This window comes from Ascaphus truei, chromosome 3, assembly GCF_040206685.1.
Source record: "Ascaphus truei isolate aAscTru1 chromosome 3, aAscTru1.hap1, whole genome shotgun sequence".
NCBI classification, from domain to species: Eukaryota; Metazoa; Chordata; class Amphibia; order Anura; family Ascaphidae; genus Ascaphus; species Ascaphus truei.
The window spans coordinates 368,209,296-368,225,313 of record NC_134485.1 but is presented as its reverse complement, the minus strand read 5'-3'; positions in this window follow the sequence as shown (position 1 = coordinate 368,225,313).

The window sequence follows — 16,018 nt, the reverse complement described above, 5'->3', positions numbered from 1 at the left end:
GGCATACTTCCAGCACTCACAAAAAACAGACAAGAAATGTACAGGCAATCACACGACCCACTTCCACATATAAAACAAGACAAAGATGTAAACAAAACAACAAAGGACAAAGCTCACCCAATACACAACAAGTCTCTCAGTCAATATGCAAATCTTCAATCGTCCAGCTCTGTGCGTCTCTCTCTCTCTCTCACTCCCAACAACACAGAGAATGATTAGCAGTACACGTTGCCTTTAAATATGGCGCGCAATCAAAAACATGCTTGTTTCGCCTGATTCAGCAAGATTTGTGATTGTGCAACCTAACAGCACCCCGCCACGCACGCCGATACACCTGTGTGTGATCGGCTCATCATCGTGAGAGTGGGCGGATTTGTTTTCTGGTTGATTTTGAATGTATTCGGCACTTACTGCATACGGAGAGGGAAAAACGCCAATAACATGACTAATCGATAAGCTTGCCGATTTCACATAATCGTCGCTTACTGCATGAGGCCCATAATGTCAATGATAAACAATCAGTTCAGATTATGGTAGAAAATACTGCAATTGCAGTGGAAACCAAAGTTCTATAATCCGTATTCATATTCATTAGTAATCAAATTGATATTTATGCAGGAAAAACCTATATTGCTGGACAATTAGGATAGAGAATAATAACCAAAGCCATGTATATCATGTTCATAACAACAATTACACAAATATTGATGAAAGAATGTTGCTCATGAATAAAAAGCTGTATAAACCAAAGCTGTATTAAGGTTAGAACAATGTACATACTGTGTGAGAGAGCATTTATATGTGACAATACATATATAACCAGAGAACTACTACAAAGACATAATCATAAAAAATGTTTTAGCTCCCAATCTGTATTTATACCCCCGGGTGATAATGACCCGAGGGTATAAATCCAAAACATTTCTCTTTTGTTCAAAATTGTTTCTCTATTACCTCCTCTGATATGTTTGGGAATGTGCTCTAAAGCACTGAAGGTAAATGTGTCACTAGAGCCTTTTGGACAATTATGAAAGTGTTTGGACACAGGTAGATTAAGGTCACTCTTTTTAATGGAACGTAAATGCTCTGAAATTCTAATTTTCAGAGGCCGAATTGTCCTACCAATATAAGTACTGCCACATGCACAATTGAGCCTATACACCACATAGTTAGTTGAACATGTCATAAAATGTTTAAGTTTATATTTTTGTCCAGTGTGTTTGCTGACAACAGATGACAATGGAGTCGCATATTTACAGTAAGTATAGTTCCCACACTTATAAAATCCTTTTGGGAATTTGTCATTGGATTTGTTTTGTCCTTTAGAAAATAAACTAGGTGACAGATGATAGCCAATAGTTTTAGCTTTTTTATATACACATTTAGGGAAATTGCATGTAACAGCTGCCAAACCCCTATCTAGTTGTAATACCCTCCAATGTTTTTCTATGATTGTTCTGATGTGACTAGCTTGATTGCTGAAGGTAGTAATAAAGAGAGGGGTCTCTGGGGCAATATCAGAAGTGTTGTTGTTTTTTAATTTTTTCTTATCTGATGTCATCTTAAGCAATTCTACACGGTCTATTTGTAACGCATGTATAAAGGCAGAATAGATATCTTGGTCAGAATAACCTCTACTTCTAAATCTATCATTTAATATTTCCGACTGTTGTATGAAGGCTTCTTCGGTGGAAAAAAACAGAGAAAATACTGTGCGCTACTATCTAACCCAGAATATGGAATATAAATAAAGTGCAGTGACTAAACCACATAGATAAGTGAACAAGAAATAAATCACAATAACCACAGTGAGGGTGTATATAAGAGGAAATTATATCACATAACCGTGTATTGGTAGAGGCGTCTGCTGCTATAAACACAGGGGGTGGCTCAGCAACCCCCACACTCTAAGAAAAGGAAACAAAAGAAACAGCGCAAATAGTGAAGCAAGTATTGCTATATATTAGTAATTACAGGGTAATAAATCTGCGTACATCAAAACAGTGGAATAGGTGCATTTAGTGTGTTTCACACAAGTTACCACTCAGCAACTGTTGTCAGAAGAGTCTGGAGCTTGCTTCTCTCAGCGGGGGCGCTACGTTGGTTCAGGAGCAGGATTAATGTCAAAAACCCCTCATCCCGCAGTACATCGCTCCCAAGGGGATTTCCCTTTACAGCAACCAGGCTCCGTTGCAGGTATTGGTGCTTGGTGGGACCGCTCGCGCTTCCAAGCCGTCTGGTGCAGCTCGTGTAGCTCAGCGAGCAGATCCACTGTGCGGGGGTGGGACCTCAGCTCTGCAAGGGTACACTCGGCGTGCCACATTAGATAAATTAAGAAAGTGAGTAATTGTTGAGATGCCCAGTTGGTGACTAATAATTGTATATAAAGATGACACATCTAATGTGACCCAAAAATAATTGTGACACCATGTGATATTTTTTAACATACTTAATAAATGTATGGAATCTCTGATATAGGAGGGGAGACCTGTCACCAGGGGTTGTAAATATACATCCACGTACCTAGATACACCATCTCCCAAAGATCCAATGCTAGAAATGATTGGTCTACCTGGTGGTCTACCTGCCTCGAGCGGAATCTCCATTCCCATGAACGCAGCCTCCGAACCCTGACTTCCTACACCCAACCGCTGTGGCAGTGAACCGTTTGGTTGCCGCGGATATTTCAATCAAAGTTTTATACAGTTCGAATTGATGCCCTCCCGTTTTTGTCCCAGCGATCCAACATAGCCTATATCATCTCCCTGCTCATTGATGACGCCTTGACGTGGGCTTCACCCATCTGGGAACAAAGGCCGGACCTCACCTGCATCATAGCCCGCTTCACCAAAGAATTCCGCAGAGTATTCGACACACCCGGACGCAAGGTAACAGCTGCTTCATTTCTCTTTCATATAATCCAAGGCTGTCGTCCTGTGGCCCAGTATGCAGTTGAATATCGGACCACAGCAGCAGAGACCGGCTAGAATGATGAGGCGTTAGCGGCAGCATTCTGGCAGGGTCTGTCCAAGACAAAACAAAGTAGGGGGAGCGAGGGATAAGTAGATGCACAGATAAAACAAATACAGACAATTTACCACAGAGTGATCCCAGTAAAGGGGGTAAGTGGGACGGTGAAAAATTAAAATAGATATGTACTATATAATAAATGCTTACACGGCCGTGTGTAAACCCAATCCCAAGATGGTATCTTTGTGGTAGATGGTGACCCTTCCGCAGTTGAGTGCAGGAGGGGTCGTTGTGGTTTACAATATAAATATAGAAATACTCACACGGCCCAGTGTGAGTAAAGTCGCAGGGCAGTTGTCTTTATGGTATACACCTAGGTTCCCCGTCAGAGATATTCCCAGGGGTGTTGTGTACGTTACTGCTGGCGGGCAGGGGGTTCAATGCAGGTCTCTATTTCAGTTCCCCCGTTCTGGGCTTCTTCCCCTCCCCGTTACAGAGAGGGGCGTGGGTGAGGCAAAATAATGTATTTGGATCAACAGTGCTCTTTAAAACTTCAACGTTTAATGCACATAAATAAAATCCACAATAAATGCACTCACATAGTATTACAATATGCTGGTGTGCTCCCGTGGCTGCGGTTTGCACCGGTCCCCGGCCACTCTCTCCTCCGCGTCTGGAGTTGGAATTGATGTCATTTCCTGGCGCGGCTGTATATACGTTTCTATAAGGGCTTTGGATCATCCCTTTATTAGGGGTAGAAGCAAAAGGGATCGCAAGAACAACTCCGCATCATTAGCAAATAACCACAATAATTGGTTTCATCGCTCTTCTGAAATTCTGTCACTTAAGGTAAGCGCCTGGTTCTTCCATAGGGTCTGTCCAAGAACCTTAATGATGAACTTGCCGCATTGGAACACCCCATAGAACTAGAGTAACTCATCAGCCTATGCATCCGAGTGGATCTGAGGTTACAGGATAGAAAGGCCGAAATAAATCATGGTAAGCAAGGGATGCAATCTCTCCACGACCATTACACAGGGGCCTTTAATCCTCCTTTTACGGACTTGGAAGAACCCATGCAGCTCGGAGGCAACAAACTTTCGCCCGGTGAAAAACAATGCAGACGTAATGCCGGACTCTGTCTTTATTGCAGTAATGTCTGATACCAGGTAACTTCCTGTCCCCATATGTCGGGAAACGCCAAAGTTCCTGTGAGACCCAGGAGAGTCACACTGGGAACTCTATCTGTCTCCCCTCCCAAGATGCCAAACCATGCTTCTGATACCCATCACACTTACCGGTGATACTTTCAAGGCCTCCACTCGGGCCTTTCTGGACTCTGGGTCAGGTGGGAATTTTATTGACCAGGGATTTGCAGAGAAAAATAAAATCCCTTTGGTACGCAAAAGTCACCCAATAGGTCTGGAGCTATTGACGGCCGTCCCTTACAACACGCCTTTATCTCTCTTCAAACTGTTCCATTCCAGTTGCACACAGGAGGACTTCATACCGAAAGGATCTCATTGGATGTCATCCATACTCCTACCGTCGACATCATCCTGGGACTCCCGTGGCTTCAATTACATAACCCTCGGATAGACTGGACAGAAACACAACCTTTCCAATGGAGTCCTCACTGCCTGCAGAACTGCTCCGTGCCATCCAAAGGCCTATGCGGGGCCTCAGTACCCAACCAGGTAACTGCTCTTCTACCTACAATTTACTCTGAATTTCAGGACGTATTCAATAATGCTCAATCCGAGGTGTTGCCACCCCAACGGCCATTCGACTGTCCCATTGATCTACTGCCCGGCTCAGCACCACGGCAAGGATGTTCCTACCCATTGTCACTTCCAGAGACCAAAGCCATGAAAGAATACATCCAAGAGAATGTACAAAGGGGTTTTATCTGGAAGTCTTCATCCCCTGCAGGTGCAGGGTTTTTCTTTGTTAAGAAAAAAGATGGATCTCTCAGACCATGCATTGATTATCGGGGACTTAATAAAATCACAATTAATAACCGGTACCCTTTACCACTTATTACCGAAATTTTCGACAGATTCCAGGGTTCCACCATTTTCACCAAACTATACTTACGAGGAGCTTACAACCTGATAAGAATTCGACAGGTTGATGAGTGGAACACATTGTTTAACACCTGGGATGGACATTACGAATGCCTTGTCATGCCGTTCGACCTTTGTAATGCCCCGCAGTATTACCGGACTTTGTTAACAAGGTTTTTAGGGATCTTCTCGATCAGTACGTCATTGTCTATTTAGATGATATACTAATCTTCTCCAAGACGGCACACGAGCATCCTGGCCACGTCAAACAGGTACTACAACGTCTGTGGGAGAATCACCTATTCACAAAATTGGAGAAGTGTCAGTTTCACCAGACCACAATGTCCTTTCTAGACTACATCATTTCTGACACAGGTCTGGCCATGGACCTAGCCTAAATGAAAGAGGTTATAGATTGGCCTCTTCACGCAACCCTGAAAGCCATACAACGGTCCCTAGGCTTCGCCAATTACTATCGGAGGTTCATACAGAACTTTTCGGTGGTAGTAGCGCCCATTGACGCAGAAAGGAGCCGACCCAGCACTGTGGCCTCCTGCAGCCATCCACGCTTTTGAGAAGCTGAAACAGCCTTTTTATCAGCCCCCATGCTTGTGCATCCTGATCCGGGGTTGCCCTTTACCCTTGAGGTGGATGCTTCTGATGTCGGAGCCGGATCAGTGTTGTCCCAAAGGAAGACTCCACAAGCCAAACTATACCCTTATGCCTTCTTTTCCAAGAAGTTCTCACCCGCCGAACAGAACTATGACGTTGGCAACCAAGAACTATTGGCCATCAAAATGGCCTTGGGGGAATGGAGACATTTGCTCGAGGGCACTGAAAATCCTGTTACTAGTCTGATGGACCATAAGACCCTTCTCTACATTGAAGGTGCACGTCGCCTAGGGTTGCGACAAGCCCGATGGTCACATTTTTTTTCTCGCTTCAATTTTATTATTTCATATTTACCAGGGTTTAAAAACATGAATAAACGTAAAGATTGACGCTCATACAAGTGTATAGACTCACAAGCTGTATTTCAGCATATAAGTAGATGGGAACTGCTATGAATAATTCCAGCATGTATATAATACTAGGTCAAGGGGGGACATGAACATGGGACCTAGCGGTCAGTCAGCGCAACTACCGCAGATATGGTTTACCCTGCTTACCCCCCTTCACATATACACTTCCCTAAATAGGGACCAAGGTAACATTGAATGAGGGCTACTGCCCATTACCTTTCCATTGAGTGTATAGGGAAACGAAATCCATCCAGGCGAAGTTCCACTGCGTGCAGTCCTGATCAGAAGAACCAGAGTGTAGAGAAGCAAGGAGCACAGCTGAAGTAGAAGTCTGCAGGGAGAATCCTGTAGAAAAAATGAATGAAGGGCACAACTCCGTGCTAAAACTGAGGGTGATTTATTGGATAAATGCACAGGGACAGAAACACAGCCCACACACCGACATGTTTCGTCCCACAGGACTTTATCAAATCCTGTTACTAGTCTGATGGACCATAAGACCCTTCTCTACATTGAAGGTGCACGTCGCCTAGGGTTGCGACAAGCCCGATGGTCACATTTTTTCTCTCGCTTCAATTTTATTATTTCATATTTACCAGGGTTTAAAAACATGAAGGCAGACACTCTCGCTCGTCAATTTCTCATGCAAGACAAGGCTGAGGACCGAGAAACCATACTTCCCCCATCTTGTATAATCTCCGCAAATACTTTTGACGCTTTAAAAGATATCGCACAAGGTCAGTCTGATATTCTGGAGGGCAGGGCTGCCAACAGCGGGGGGAGAAAGGGCACTGGTGTCCCGGGCCCCGTGGGTCAGGGGGGCCCGACCATCTGGCTCCCCTGTGCGGTCAGGCGCCAGTTAATTAAATAAATAAAAAAATATAAACGTTTTAAAAAAAATGGCGGCAATTCCCCCGCAGTCCCGGCGCGCATGCGCAGGGCAAGCAGGGCCTGCTCCCCTCACGCTCCCTCCCCCCACAATGTGGGATGGAGGAGGAAGGACCAGCTCCTCGTGCGGCCCGCATCTCCCCCACCCGCTCCCGTGGGACGGAGGGGGAAGGACCAGGTCCTCGTGCGGCCCGCATCTCCCCCACCCGCTCCCAACGTGGGACGGAGGGGGAAGGTCCAGCTCCTCGTGCGGCCCGCATCTCCCCCACCCGCTCCCAACGTGGGACGGAGGGGGAAGGACCAGCTCCTCGTGCGGCCCGCATCTCCCCTACCCGCTCCCAACGTGGGACGGAGGGGGAAGGACCAGCTCCTCTTGCGGCCTGCTTCCCCCCCGCTTTCCCCCACAGCCAGCTTTCTGCGCTCCCCCCGAGCCCACCTCCGGTGCCGCCCCCTCCCCTCCGAGCCCACCTCCCGCGCCCCCAAGCCCACCTCCCGTCCCGGGCAGCTGCCGCGGGGATATCGGGGGCAGGAGAGGAAAGCGTCCAGCAGCAAGCTCCACCCACCTGGTCAAGGTAAGTCACCCCCACCCACCCACTGTCACTGTCACCCACTGTCACCCACCCAGTCACTGTCACCCACCCAGTCACTGTCACCCACCCAGTCACTGTCTCCCACCCAGTCACTCAGTCACTGTCTCCCACCCACCCAGTCACTGTCACCCAGTCACTCTCCCACCCAGTCACTGTCTCCCACGACCCACTGTCACCCTGTCAATGTCACCAAGTCACTCTCTCCCACCCAGTCACTGTCACCCAGTCACGGTCTCCCTCCCACCCAGTCACTGTCTCCCTCCCATCCAGTCACTGTCATCCACCCACCCACCGTCTCTCACCCACCCAGTCACTGTCTCCCACCCACCCAGTCACTGTAAAGTAACCCACCCACCCAGTCACTGTCTCCCACCCACCAACCCAGTCACTGTCTAAGTCACTGTCAAGTCCCTGACAGGTCACTGTCTCCCAAGTCACTGTCTACCCAGTCACTGTCTCCCATCCAGTCACTGTCAACCGTCTAGTGTCATTATCTATCATGCCCACCCACCCAGTCACTGTCAAGCCACTGTCTCCCACCCACCCAGTAACTGTTTCCCACCCACCCAGTCACTGTCAAAGTCACTGTCCAAGACACGGTCTCCCACCCACCCAGTCACTGTCTCCCAACCGTCATTCACCCACCCACCTTCAACATTAACCCACCCACTGTCATTCACCCACCCACTGTCATTCAACTGTCATTCACCCACCCACCCACTGTCATTCACACCCACTGTCATTCACCCACCCGCCCACCCACTGTCATTCAAACCCACTGTCATTCACCCAACTGTCATTCACCCACCCACCCACTGTCATTCACCCACCCACCCACTGTCATTCAACCGTCATTCACCCACTGTCATTCCCCCACCCATTGTCATTCACCCACCGTCATTCACCCACCCACTGTCATTCTACTGTCATTCACCCACCCAGTCACTGTCATTCACCCACACACCCACCCAGGCAGGCTGTCACATGTCTTTTGTTGAAAATATAAAAATAAACAGGTTGCATTGCAATGTTTTTTTTGTATCACAATAAGAAAACAGTTAAGTAAAAGTTGCGCGCTAAAAGATATTTTTTCGTGGTAGGTGCGCTATGGGTTCGGGGGGGGTGGCCTGCTCCTTTCATTTGTCCCGGGCCCCATGATTTCTGTTGGCGGCCCTGCTGGAGGGTCTCGAAGTTCCAGCAAGGTGATGGAATGGGGTCACTCATCTGAAAGCTCCGGACACCCAGATACAATTAGAACTATCAACCTCCTGGGACTGACCTTTTGGTGGCCCGGGATACGTAAAGACATAAAGGAATTTGTCACCAAATGTTCGACATGTGCCCAAAACAAGACTCTCCATAACAGGCCATCAGGGTTGCTGCAACCCCTCCTGATTCCGGATCGCCCATGAACTCATCTTTCCATGGATTGCATCATAGAATTACCCGTATCCAAAGGCAGGAATACCATTCTGGTGGTGGTCGACCAGTTTTCTAAGCAGGATCATTTAATTCCCCTCAAGGGCCTACACAATGCCCTCAAATTATGGAAACTTTTCGTCAAGGAGGTCTTCCGTCTTCATGGGATTCCCCAAGTTATTGTGTCGGATCGAGAATCTCAATTTATTTCTACATTTTGGCGGGCCTTTTGCAAACAGTCGGGATTTCTCTTCACTTCTCTTCCGGCTATCATCCTAAAACTAATGGTCAGACGGAGCGGACAAACCAATCACTTGAACAGTTCATCTGCTGCTTCATTTCGGATACCCAGGGCAACTGGACTGATCTCTTGCCTTGTATGCTTAGTCAGCCCTCTTCCAAGTTGGCTGAGCACAACCATAGTTTTGTGACTTGTTCTTGCCTCAAGCAACCTGCTGTTTCCTTGCCTTGTGCATCCTGCCTGCTGTCTCTCAATGAACCTGACCCCTGACTGTACCTGGACCTCTGCCTTCTGTGACCTTTGACCTCGGCATGTATTTGGACCCCCACCTTTTGTATTCTTGGACCCCGGCTACGCACAACGACTATCCGATTTCTCCAACCCCAGACCACGGCGAGTACCACGACCATCCGACTTCTCCAACCCCAGACCACAGCGAGTATTATGACCACTCTGACCTCTCCTACCCTGACCCAGCTACACGACTTCGACTCTGCAATCCAGACGCGGTTACGCAGTTGTAGGTCGGTGGTCACTAACATCCCCACCTCAGCCTCGTGGTCCCGTCCTGTTTGTGGTGAGCACCCATGACACAGTAGCAGTAAGCAGTAGCAGACAGAGCAGCAGCCACAGCAGTAAGGCCTTGCCCCCGCTGCCTACTACAGCGTGCACGAGAGCCCTCCCCGCAATGGCGCCAGGCCCGCTGCTAGGGGGGGCCGCAGCGCTCGCGTGAGAGCTACTCCTGCTCTCAATAGAATTGAGAATTGAGAGCAGGACTCGCGTCGAGCGATTAGGCACGCCCCCCGACGGTTCAGCCAATGAGGGCGAACCTGCCGGGTGACGTCATGGCCGCGCCTCCGTCACTCCTCCGCCACGCCCCCCCCCGGTCTCTCCTCCTGCAGTGAGCTGCAGACCGGGGAATCGGCTGAACGCGCCGCCAAAAGCGTGGGCGCGCGTTACAGCGGCGTGACCGGGGCCTTAGCCTAAGCAGCAGCAGACAGCAGCTGCAGCAGCAGGCTGGCCAGTCTGAATACAGGCTCTTTGAGCAAAGTATCAGGGGATCATCAGCCTCTAGCCTAAGGCCGCATTCACACTGGGGGCTTGACGTTGCAGCGTGAGCGCCTCTGTCTGCTGGGTGATGTGTGATCATCCCCAGCAGACGGGATGGTCCGACAGAAGGCTACATCCTGTACATGTCATATCCTGCCTTCATAGAAACAAAAACAAAGATGGAGGTGCCGAGTGAAGTAAAGATGGCATTGTTATGTTGCATGGACAATGTGTACTTTAAATGTGCTCTTATGTCTAGACGACAGATTAAGCGCCACCCCATTAATAGAAACCGCGCTAAAATGGGAGAATTTGACACTTGTATGTGAACTTGCGTCAGCATGAATGCAAAATTTCTGAATATATGCGAATGAAACCAGCAACATTTGATTATATATTGTCAAAAATAAAAGACCAAATTAACTCTATCCAGAAGAATTTTGAAGAACCAATTCTCGCACAAGAAAGGCTCATGTTAACATTGAGGTTGGTTGTGATTATTATATGTTGCTAAATGTAATTCCATGTGATGCTCAAACTATGGATCTATTCAAAGTATAATCTGTCGTAATGTGACATACGAGGGGGAGAGTTTGTGTGTGTATCTGTACCTGTGTGTGCCTATCTATAATTGTATCTTTCTTTGTCCACCTGTGTACTTGTAGCTGTATGTGTCTACTTGTATGTCTGTCTTTGTTTGTCTGTGTCTATCTGTACGCATCTATCTGGTATTTTATTTTTATGTACCAAAGGTGTTGGGGGGAAGGGGGGTTGAGAATAGGAGATATACAGGTGGCACAGCTTGTCAAAATAGAGGGGTAGTTGGAGGAGGAGGGGGGGAGATAAACAAAAGGGGTGGTTGAGGAGGAGAGAGATGGGGAATGGTGATTTGTGTAGTGTTGTATAAAATATTTAATTATTTTTGTTTTAGAACCAAAAAATAATGTGCAAAACCAGTGACCTATGTAATCTATGTACTAATGATGTAGACAATCCTTGATAATTTCATGAACCTTGTTTGTTTTTCCTTTTTACAGGTTTCTTTCTACTGGAACGTCATTTCATGCACTGGCTTTTTCTTTTATGATGGGTAGCTCTACCATAGGAAAAATTGTTTATGAGACCTGCGATGCTATTCACAATGCATTACAAGCAATACATATGCCATTTCCCACCGTTGAAAACTTGAGTGCAGTGGCCAAAGATTATTATACCACCAAATTCCAAATTGTGTTAGTGCTATAGATGGTAAACACATCCGCATTAAAAACCCCAAAAATGCAGGCACTATGTTTTACAATTACAAACACTTTCATTCTGTAGTTTTGCAAGCTGTAGCAGACACAAAATATAAAGGTATAGCAATCGATGTGGGAGCTTTTGGGAAACAAAGTGATGGTGGTGTTTTCAGAGCGTAATTATTGTATAAACTCATTAAAGCAAGACCCTAGAGTTGCCTCAGGACCAAAGTTTGCCACAAACTACAACAAACATCTTGTTGCCGCATGTACTGTTAGCGGATGAGGCCTACGCTTTGCTCACATACATCATGAAGCCCTACAGCAGACAACGAATATCCAAGGAACAAGAAATATTTCATTACTAGCTGATATACCCGGCGTTGCCCGGAGGCAGGGAGGGAGGGCGTGAAAGGCAGGGGGGGCGTGAAAGGCAGGGGGGGCGTGAAAGGCAGGGGGGGAGTGAAAGGCAGGGGGGGGCATTAAAGGCAGGGGGGGCGGGCGTCAAAGGCAGGGGGGGTGGGCGTCAAAGGCAGGGGGGGCGGGCGTCAAAGGCAGGGGGGTGGGCGTCAAAGGCAGGGGGGGCAGGCATCAAAGGCAGGGGGGGCATCAAAGGCAGGGGGGGCATCAAAGGCAGGGAGGGGGGGCGTCAAAGGCAGGGGGGGCGTCAAAGGCAGGGGGGGCGTCAAAGGCAGGAGGGGGGCGTCAAAGGCAGGGGGGGGCGTCAAAGGCAGGGGGGCGTCAAAGGCAGGGGGTGCATCAAAGGCTGGGGGGGCGTCAAAGGCAGGAGGGGGGGCGTCAAAGGCAGGGGGGGCGTCAAAGGCAGGGGGGGCGTCAAAGGCAGGTGGGGGGTGTCAAAGGCGGGGGGTGTTAAAGGCAGGGGGGGCATCAAAGGCAGGGGGGCGTCAAAGGCAGGGGGGGGCGTCAAAGGCAGGGGGGCGTCAAAGGCAGGGGGGACGTCAAAGGCAGGGGGGGGGGCGTCAAAGGCATGGATTCCTCCCCCTGCATTTCCTTACCTGCCAGCATGCCGCGCTCCTCGGGCTGCCACTGGTTCTCTCCCCACTCGTGGCCTCCGCCGACTCCCGGTGGCACAAAGGAGGTATTAACTCCCTGCCGCCCTCCTCCTCGGGGATGTTGAGCCATAGAGAGCGTGCTCTGGGGGGAGGGGGGTAGTGGGAGAGCAACACACACGCGACACCTACCTCTACTTCCGGGCGCCGCCATCTTAGCACTCGGCACCGCGAGGGAGGAAGGGGGTCCTTCCGTGCACCGTCATCTTAGGTGCCGCGAGGCAGCTGCAGGCTGCCTGGCCACTGCCTGTTCCCCCGCCGGGAGGGAGGTGAGTGGAGCGCCGGGGAGGGAGGTGAGTGGAGCGCCAGGGAGGGAGGTGAGTGAGCGCCGGGGAGGGAGGTGAGTGAGCGCCGGAGAGGGAGGTGAGGGAGCGCCGGGGAGGCAGGTGAGTGAACGCCTGGGAGGCAGGTGAGTGAGCGCCGGAGAGGGAGGTGAGTGAGCGCCAGGGAGGGTGGTGAGTGAGTGTGATGGGGGGGGAGAGTGTGTGTGTGTGTGTGTGTGTGGCCGAGGGGGAAGACAGTGGCAGTTGGATGACATCAGACCCACCAATCTGATTGGCCAGAGGCTGAGGACCAATCAGATTCACCGCAGATAGCACTAACCTTTTGATTTTATATATTAAGATAGACTTTCCAGAGCAAGACGGTGCGGGGAGTGGGAATTCGGCATCATGACTGCGAAATGGAGAATACTGTTGAAAGCTATAGAAACAAATGTGCCAAATGCTAAGAGAATTGTTAATTGTGTGGCTACTGTATATTACATAGATTTGGAAGGCAGTCATGAAGGCGTCTACTGCTCCTCCTTCAGCTAACCATCTTCTCAGAAACAGGGTAAATAATTCAACTAGTGGTATGGCTAAAAACGTGCGCAATTCTTTTAAAGATTATTTTAATGGTGATGGCGCTGTACCATGGCAAACTAGTATTTAGGTATATTACAGGTAGTCTGTTTATGAGTCTCTGTAACAAGAGTTATGAGAATGTAAGAATGTTAGGGAATTTCGGTTTCTTTAAATCACTTAATAGGAACGTCGTCCTTCTAAATGTTCTTCTGTTGAATCTGTTTGACATATGTGATTGACTAAACTGTACTACTCCAATTGCTTTAAAAAAAGATTGAAAATATGTAATAAAACTGTTGTATTATTTATATACTGTATTGTAAATAAAGTCTTTTTTAGTGGCATCTACATATTATTAACATCTGACATTGACAAGGATAATCAGTTGCGTTGAAACAAAAAAACAAAACGTAATTGATGCCACAAGAGCCCATCAAATACGTCGGTGGGTGGAGAGGAAAGACAGTGAGTGACACACACACATACTGAAACACACACAAACACGCAGACTCACAGACATACTGACTGACACACACAAAGACTGACAGACACACATACCGACTGACTGACGGACACACACACACTGACGAACACACACAGACTGACAGACACACAGACCGACTGAGTGATACACACAGAGACTGACGGACACACAGGCCGGTTGACTGACTGACACACACAGAAAAATTATTATGTATACTATTGAGTTCAATGTTTACATATTGAACACGTTATGTAAAATAAATTGCACATACAAGTAATGCAAAATATAAAAGACTTTATTAACGCAAAACAAATTAGAATGCAAATGTTGAACTTTACACTCACACAAAACAATTCAAACTTTTTAACTAGGTGTTCTTCAAAATACACAAATTACAGGGGTTTCAAAAACTCCTCCTCCTCTTCTACTGCCATCAAGACATATGCTTGCAGTTCCTGTCTGAGTCGCAAATTTCTTGCAGGAGACAGGGTTTTCATAAATGGTACTAGGCTTTTAACAAAATCCATGTTGGAATCTAATGGGCCTTTGAACACATTTTCCATGATTTTCATCTTGTTTGGCGAGCATTTCCTTGTTAAAATTGCTTGAAACTTTCTTCTTCTTTGCCGTTGGCGCGCTGGAGGAGAAGATTTCACATACAGCGTCAGACACCTCACCCCCAGTACTCGTGTCCAAGGATGTCTGAGAATACATAATGGAATCCTGATCCACTTCAAAAGCATCTTCAATGCCCTGGGAAGAACTTGAAGGGCTAGACAAAGATGGTGAATAGACCGTAATCTGAGTTTGGGGCGGTGGTGACGGTGATGATCGCTCAAGGTTTGAATCTGTGACTGCTGGCGTCATCTGTTCCTTAAGGAATAATCATGCTGGGAAAAAAAAGGCCAGGAAGATGGGCGATTCATGCTGCTGGGTCCTGCATCACCAGAACGCACTGGCCTGATCTTTTTCAATTCGCGCCGGAAAGAAACACGCAGATTCTTCCACCTGGACTTCAAACTGTTAACTACAACAAAGATAACAAAAAATAAAATATTACATAAAGGACACGGTTGAACACTATTTGACAGAAATACATTTGAGAAGATGTATTCTTTGTTATGAACGCAGTATTTAATTTACCTTACATTTCACAGTTGAGATTACACCATGTTTAATCTGAGTCAGAATGATGGGTGAATGCGGGGGGCCCTGTGGCACGCCACAGCCCACACCTAGTGTCCACCACACCCCACCCCACCCACCTCATGCACCCACCAGCCACACCAGAGACCACCCCCTGGGTAAATGTGATTTTGATATGTATTTCAAGGTATATTGCTATAAAGTATTGTGCATCTTTTACCATTGTGTATTTTTGTAAAAGTCAACAGTCAACACTTTATATATATAATCAATCAATAAAATATAGACTTACTTGGCATGGACAAAATCTCTGCAATCTCTCGCCACAATTTGTCATTAACGTAACGATCATGGTAAGCACGACTGCGCTGGTTCCACAACGCATCACGCTGATATATCTCCGATATCAGTTGCTCGGTAGCAGAATTATCCATTGTAAAAAAAAAATATTACAGTCAATATGAATTTTTTTCAAAATAAAAAAAAACGATATTTAGACAGCTATAAAATATATATAGTTATAAACTGTAGTAACTATAATAATACTATGTATGTATATAAATAGTGACAATAATAAATCGTCTTAAACAATTCACAATTGCTGCTTTCACAATGAAATGAATACACAATGTGAGAAAGTTTATTTTGTGCTCTCGTGCAGACATGGGTTGGGCCTTTCAATGTTTACGTTACATTGATTGGCTGCTGAAATACACGTCATGCTGCTGCAGCCAGAAATCACAGGTTCACATGTCTCCCGCTAGTGCAGCCGCGTCAACGCTGTACTTCGCCGCCACTGGTAGTTTCAAGACTGAACACTACCATTGGCAAATGGGAAACTATGAGGAACGTGTGCGCGCATGTAAGCACGCGCACGTCGTGTAGTGCGCAGTGTGAGCGGGGCCTTAGGCTATGATTATACCAAGAGCTTCAGTGTAGCAGCGCTTATCTGTGGCTTATAAGTAGTGACGCTGCAGAGCTACATGTGC